We start from the raw sequence: 8,134 nt of genomic DNA on the forward strand, positions 1-8,134 counted from the left end.
ATCTATATGAATTATGGCATCATCGCCCTTGATATTCTATCCGTTACGTCATATGGAAGGAGGTACAGAATGAATACGCGGCTTTCGCAATGTCTTGGAACAGGTCGGGATCACTACCTTATATGGAAATGAATAAATTAGCATAGTTAAGTTCTCGCACATGTAACTGATTTTTTACGTGTGACGCAATTTATTTTAACCTGGGGTTTTGACAAATCCACTCAATGAGTAACAATGCATGATGGACTACTACGTGATTAAAACTGATTGAAAGATTATGTCTTCAATACTCGATTATCAAGCACAATTCCTATCCAGTTTTATAACACTTATTTTAACAGACTGAATATTATGACGTTCTTACTTTTAGTTCAGGTCCTGCTAAAAAAAAATACACATCCTGTACAGATAGACGTGTTGCTGTGCAAGTTTTCGTGTTTTTCGAGGCAGAAATGTTTTTAAATGACATTATACATGTTTAAAGAGCCAAAAACCATTTATGTACTGGACAGTGGTTACTTCATCTGAAATTTCAATGTTTCACGCCGTGAAATTAGTGCACAGGTACAATACATAACTATGGAACAAACAAGTTCAACTACTTTTACAAGGCAAAAAAGAAAGTCGAATTGTGAAGCCCGTAAACAATAGATTTTTAATCTGAGCATGCAAATTGAAGATTACGTTATATATATTTCTATAAACATATTCTCAGAACAAAAACATTTATTTTGAGAATCCCAGACACTATATTAGTTTTCACTTTTTCCACTAATTCCACGTGTTTTCAAGTGATAGTAAACTCGTAGTACATTGTAGTTCATTGAGTCGATTTGTCAGTTTTTCAAGGCCATCATTGGCTTTGTGTTTGGGAAAATACTATGCGAATATAATTATTATGACGTCAGGAAATCTAGAGTTCTCGACCTGTGGAATGACAAGTTGGAGTTTATATCAGATACTGAAGCAAAACATCAATATGTAAACCAGAGTATGTCGACCTATAATGAATATATATACAACTGCATTATATATACATAATACATATATACAAACACAGTATAATGGGGAAGAGAATGCATTGCCAACAAAACTCCGGCCTAGTCAAGTCATTGCTTCATGGAGGAGGAAACTGTAGAACAAGAGGACAATACAGAAAATATTAAGTCAATTTTACAAAGTTGAAGGATTTTATATAAAAAAAGTGCATAAAACACCGGTGCAGAAATAAATCTAGTATGAATATTGCTATTTCAAAACACATGGGTTTATGCATTTCTCTACGTGCGAATCGTGAGAAATGCCATTTCGATACAACGTCATATAAGGTATACACAGAAGGTAAAACACAAAGAGCAGAGGACCAGCTGCTGGCTACCTCAATGAAGCAATGACACTAGCAGTATTAAAAACGAAATGGAAGGATCGGACCTACATATTGCACTAGCATGCCTTAACATCAGGTTACCAAGTTTACAGCTCAAATCAAATAACATAAATAAACAATGTGATAAAATGATAGAGCTAAATGAAGAGGCCATGATAAAAAATCAAAGATTTGTAAAAGACTTTAATACCGGTATTGGTAAAGACAATGAGGTAGGTGTGGAGACTGATACAGCATATAACAATAGGATCCAAGTTGGGTATGAAGCTGGTCACAGTCCTTCTGCCCACTTGTTGAAAAACACACTTGACTTAATTTGCCTATTACCATGTCAACCGCAAACAAACTATGCAGTAAGAAAAATAATTGTAGTCACAGTGACATTCAAAGTTGTAAGAAAACTTACAATAAAGATAATACAATTTCTTCTAGTGATGGAAAACTTACAGATTTGCAAGAAGTTAATGATCTAAATATTTTCAAAGTTAAATCTGTGACCAGTGATGCATATAAACTCATCATAGATACCAGGACTAAATTTTATATATACGAGCGCTCAATTGAGTAAAGTTGTGAGAGAATTTGGAAAAAAGTAGGGCAAATCCATTCATTACAATAATTGTTTTGTACATAGGATGCACTGTTCAAAAGTATATAAAAAAATATTTTCTTCTTAACTACCACCTGGTCATGACAGAAACTTTTTCCGGCAAAGATTACCTACTTGCATTCGATCTTGGGTAAGGCGCAAGTTAGAGCGCATTCACAAAAATAGTACAGAATATACTTTTGGTAACTTTAGCACATTCAGCAAGCAAAAATATTGTTTCTTGTTTTAGTGGAAATTGCAAAGAAAAATCCGAAGCCTGCTGTTCACGTTTGGACACTTTTAATACTATTTTTTGCCGTATGGATAATAAGAAGATGTGGTATGATTGCCAATGAGACAACTGTCCACAAGAGACCAAAATAACACAGACATTATACAACTATAGGTCACTGTACGGCTTTCAACAATTAGCAAAGCCCATACCGCATAGTCGGCTATAAAAGGCCCCGATATGACATTGTAAAACAATTTAAACGAGAAAACTAACGGCCTTATTATTAGTTTATTTGAACTTTAACGTGATAGACAAGAAAAAGATAGATCTGCATTAAATAAGTCTCTTTCTTTAGATTTTTAAATAAAATTTCTAGTCTTCACACAACAAACCAATATAATTGGAACTTGGAAATCTTCGATCTTATTTGCTAAATCTTTAGGACTTAACTTTTCAAAATTTACTCCGTTCTTTAAGTTTATGATAAGAAAAAACATCATCGCATTTTATTATTCTCAAAGAAAAAAGACAGCAAAATATAAAATTCAAATTTTTTTGACGAAGTGTAAAAGACAGAACAGATGAGTAAGACAAGGGTCAATGGTGGCGGTTGTAATGATACAAATGAAATCCATAACTATGGAATCAATGAAAACAGTTAAAGTGTGAAACCAACTGAACTGTATTCTTCATTTGTGTACTTGTTTGGCTTTATAAATATTTTGATATGAGCTTCACTGAGGAGTCTTGTGTAGATAAAACGCGCGTCTGGCATACTAAATTATAATTCTGGTACTTTTGATAACTAATTATTCTTTTCTTACCTCAAAATAGACGTCTGGCTTACATACGAAAATTTAATCCTGGTATCTATGATGAGTTTATTTACAATCACTGGGTCGATACCACTGCTGTTAGAGTTTTAATTCCCGGAGGGTATTATCAGCCCATTAGTCACCATTTCTGTACTGACATGAAATATCATTGATATGGTCAAATTTATAAATTAACTGTTTACAAAACTTTTCAATTTTTGAAATACTATGGCTTTTCTACCTCAGCTGTATTTGGCAATACTTTTAGGAATTTTGGTCCTCAATGCCCATCAACTTTGTACTTTATTTTGGCCCTTTAACGGGTTTTTTTTTTTAATTCTAACGTCACTAATGAGTCTTTTGTAGACGAAACGCACGTCTGGCGTAAATACAAAATTTAATCCTGGTATCTTTATTTTTGACCATGAAATTCGTATGTAATGAAGCAATTAAATACAGCTAATCAAATGACTTTATTTGATCAACCGCTTTACTGGAAAGCATTCAAAATTATCGATAATGAACCAAAGGAAAGCGATTTGAAATCAAAAGTTCTCAGATTAGGAGATTTTCACCTCGAGACGAGCTTCCTGGGATCAATTGGTAACATTATGCACGGATCTGGACTAGCTGAGCTCATTGCAACTGTCTACGCACCTAACGCTGTTTTGCATATGTTAACCGGAAAGACAGTTGCAAGAGCAGTCATTACCTCATTTATAATGCTTTAACCGCACTATTGATGTGCTAACAGGTTCATTTATCTTCTGCTGTTTTAAAATATAATGACATTGAAAATGGAGAACATGTTTCATTTCTTGAAGAAACTTCAGGTGACATGATAAGCGAAACTGACATTGAAGACTCTGAAAATCACAGTAAAAACACTTTTCCCCTAGATTCAAATAATCTGAGTTTAGTTTTTGATGAAATCATCGAACGACATGTTCCAGTAGACACCCTTGATCAAAATGAGGTATTTATAAAAATATGCGACAATATATGGACTTGCTGCGGAAATTTATTAAAGGTGAAATAAATGGAAACTGGACCTGGAAAAAATCATTAAAGAGATGTTACCGTACTTTGCTGCTGCTGGATCTAACCTATATCGCAAATCAACGTATGTATACCTGCAGCAAATGCATGAGTTACCAAGTACAAATCCTGTCATTAATGGAGCTCTCGTGTCAAGCTTCCATGTGATGTTATTAGTTCTGGTCAGCTTTCATGTATTTAGTTTTGATGTTATATTTGTTATTCCTATCGGATTTTGTCTAATGCTTAGTTCGTTTCTGTGTGTGTTACATTTTAATATTGTCGTCATTCTCCTCATATATTTAATGCGTTTCCCTCGGTTTTGGTTTGTGACCCGAATCTGGGTTTTTTCTATCGTTTTATGAGTTTTGAACATCGATATACTACTGTTGCCTTTATTTGTCATCGAATCTGGTCATTGAGTAGGTTGAGATGTATTAAAGCCACTGGAGGTCTAACAAGAAGTAGAGTGCTGGCGAATTCTCAGAGAAGATTATGGATTTAACCTTGTCACAGTGTAGCCAGATGAACGAGTCGAACGAGGCAATGCAACAAATATGGTGTTAATTATGAAACTAGGGAACAGCGCAAAGAAATATGCGTTCCAAGAACAGAACGGGATAACAAAGATACAACAACATTTCTTTACTTTCTTGTGGAGAGAAATCCATATTCAATAGATAAAGAACCCTGAAACACCGAAATAGGAGCAATGTGCGACAACAATGTTCGGACAACTCACTGTCCAATCAGAACGCTTCCTGCTCCATAGAATTTATTGCAAGTGATAAGGTGTGAATGTAAATCCGGTTGCGGTACACGCAGATGTACTAGATGTACTAAAAAACCGCCTAAAATGCGCTCCGCTTGTAGTGATTGTAAAGATATAACTTTAAAGTTTAAACTGTAAGATAATGGAGATGGATGGGGATGAGGACAAAAGTGACATTTAGTTCTTACACTTGAATTGTTGGTTGATGGTGTGTCTCTAATATAACATTTTAACAAGAACTTTGAAACAACAGTTTGTTCTTTTATAATATATAAATGGACTTTTATGACAATGTGAATTTAGAAATATTGTTTTGGTCTCCGTCTTCAATGAATGTATTTTTGATTTAAACTACATCAATATTTCAATAATGAGAACTATTTTTCTTTTTAAGCATGCACATTTTTGATGTAAGTATCACACGAAAATGAAATTTTAAAGGTCAATGAAATATCATATGTATAAACGATAAGGCCAAAATTGATTTTGGAGAACCTGGACTTTGTGCAAGTTCCGGAGTCGGGCGGCAAAAAAAATCAATTGTTCCTTTGAATTTTAATTTATCTTGCTTAGACCACGATGTCCAGAACAAGGGTTCACTTACACCATCAGTACTTTTAGATGTAGATATACCAGAAGATTTAGCAGATTCATTTTATCGTGTCCGTGTGACCTTTACAATCAAAGACAGCATTTTCGAACATAGTTTACCATTCAGGCATATAGTAGAGCTGCAACATATTTTGGAGGATAAGAAAAAAAGAAAACCATGTCTTATAATCTACACAGATGGTGGACCCGATCATCGAACACTTTGCCATGCTGTTAAACTTTCATTGATTGTCTTGTTCAAACGCCTCGGATTGAAATTTCTTGTGTCATGTAGAACTGCCCCTGGCAGCTCTTGTGCTAATCCAGCTGAGAGTATTATGTCACTCCTCAATATTGCATTTCAAAATACCGCCTTAGCAAGAGATGAAGGTAATGCTGAATTTTAACAGAATACAACATGTATAAGGGGTTGTAACCGTAAGAGTGAAATTAGAAAAATCACGAAAAGGTAGATTGACTCAAAGAATAATGGTTGGGATCAGTAGAAGGTGTAAAATCTCTACTGAGATCAAGAGTAGAGAGAGTCAAACTAAAAGAAAAACATTTTAAGGTAAGTCATTTGAATACCACCGCGCATATAACGTTCAACTACGATCCGAAGATGGTCAGATATGTTGAAATATCATTTGGGGATTAATTTATGGAAATATGTTTTATATTAATAAAGAAGTAGTTTGTTTAAATAATGATTGATCAAAAACTTAATCATTATTTTATAAAAAGCTTTTTCCAACGCATTTAATATTAACGACTTTTTACCGGAAACTCGAAATTCTTCAGTGTCGATGAACCATAAAATGTAATTGTCAACACTACAACGATTTGAAATGGTAATTTTAAAATTTACAAAGTGCAAATTTTCTTCAAACAAATCTTTAAGCAATTCTGAGTCATTTAAGAAAATCAGAGTAAATCAGATATGACATCCGGTATAAGAGAGGAGCACGATTATTTTGATACTATTAATGATAATTTTATAAACTCTGTATCAACTATCGCCGGAGGGAGAGGTGACGAAGACGTTGAACTTGTATATGACAGAACTGATATACTACCAGACAATCTAATACCTCTAAATGTTTGTCGATTTATTGTTGAAATTGATTTGATTATTCAAGGCCTCGAGTCATGTACTAATTGTTTTAAATCCCTTCATTTTGAAAATTCATTAGGTATTTTTACCAAGAGTGGTTAGGAGGATAACTTTGCATAGAATGTAAGCAATGTATTTCGAGTTAAGAAAATCCCACTTTCAAAACGTCATTTTACAACACCAAGCAAAAAAGGTCCAGGTGTTTTTGATGTAAACACCAAAGTTGCAACAGGTATGGCACTCTGAAAAATTATAACTGTGTTTTTGTATTAATTTATCTTTTATGTTATATATGTGATCAATTAATTATTTTTTTTCCTCAGGTTGAATTCAGTTATGATTTGAAGATATAAACATATTAACATTTATACTGCAACTAGTTGTGTCTATTTCCTAAATATAGTAACATAGCTATATATTGTGTATGTTAGTTTTATCATTGAACACTTTCCCTGCAATCAGGGGTCCATTTAGGGATGAAAATGAGTTTGACATTTGTGTTAAATCAATTCATTGATGATTAAAAAAGCTATCACTGTATTAATTTAAGAACAATATCAGGTCAATGTCATAAGAATATAAAGTTTTTTGTACTCTGCGCGAAAATGGGGAAGGGCTCGGTATAACCTCGCCCTTTTGCAGTTTCTCAGCCTCATACAAAAAAAGTTTATTTTTTCCTAACATTGACTATATGCATAGCCCATTTCCTGATGGCTCAGAGAGAATTTGTCCTAAACAGTTACCCCATTGTAAATTGTGTTCGACACAAATCTGTTATAAAGGCCTAAAAATGCAGTACTGTGACATTGACAGCCAAAAAGAAAAGGGATATGAGAAATTGATTTTGGCGAACTGATTAAAATGATGCATCTACATGTACAATAAAAATAAGGAGATAATGGGTATCGAGACAACTATTCATATTAAGTAAAGTGGATGTAAGCAATTATAGGTAACCATAATGCCTTTAACAATGAGAAAAATCGATGTCATTGCATATGTTCAGCTTTTTTAAGGCCCTACATTAAAAATATCAGACAATTCTATTATGAAGACTATCGACAGACTAATTTATAACAAAACAATTGACGAAAAACTTTTTTATATGACAGACATGAACCAACAACCACTGAACTAGATGGAACAGGCACATTAAGAATGCTAATAGGTTACATAAGTTTGTGAGTGATCCATTCCCCCTAACAGCTAGAACTGTGCGTTGTGAAAGAAACTAGTATACCAGTTTTCCTTGCCATGCTTATAGAAATTCCTTTCTGCTCTTCAAGTATTGGGAGACCAGATATTTGTTGCCATTACCTAATGCTGGAAAAGACGACAATGCCTTGAAGACACATACAGTTGTTCTGCCATGATATCAAAACTGTTTGCAAAAAGGGATACCCAAGAGAATATAAAAAAAATACTTTTTCAAAACATATGTGACCCATGCAATGATAATATAGTCATTAATAAATACATTTAATCAAAAGTTCAATAATTTTTAATTTACTGTAAATAAACTCATCATAGATACCATAATCAAAGTTTGTATTTAAGCCAGACGGGCGTTTCGTCCACAAAAGACTCATCAGT

Source organism: Mytilus galloprovincialis, chromosome 6, assembly GCF_965363235.1.
Source record: "Mytilus galloprovincialis chromosome 6, xbMytGall1.hap1.1, whole genome shotgun sequence".
In the NCBI taxonomy this organism is placed as follows: Eukaryota; Metazoa; Mollusca; class Bivalvia; order Mytilida; family Mytilidae; genus Mytilus; species Mytilus galloprovincialis.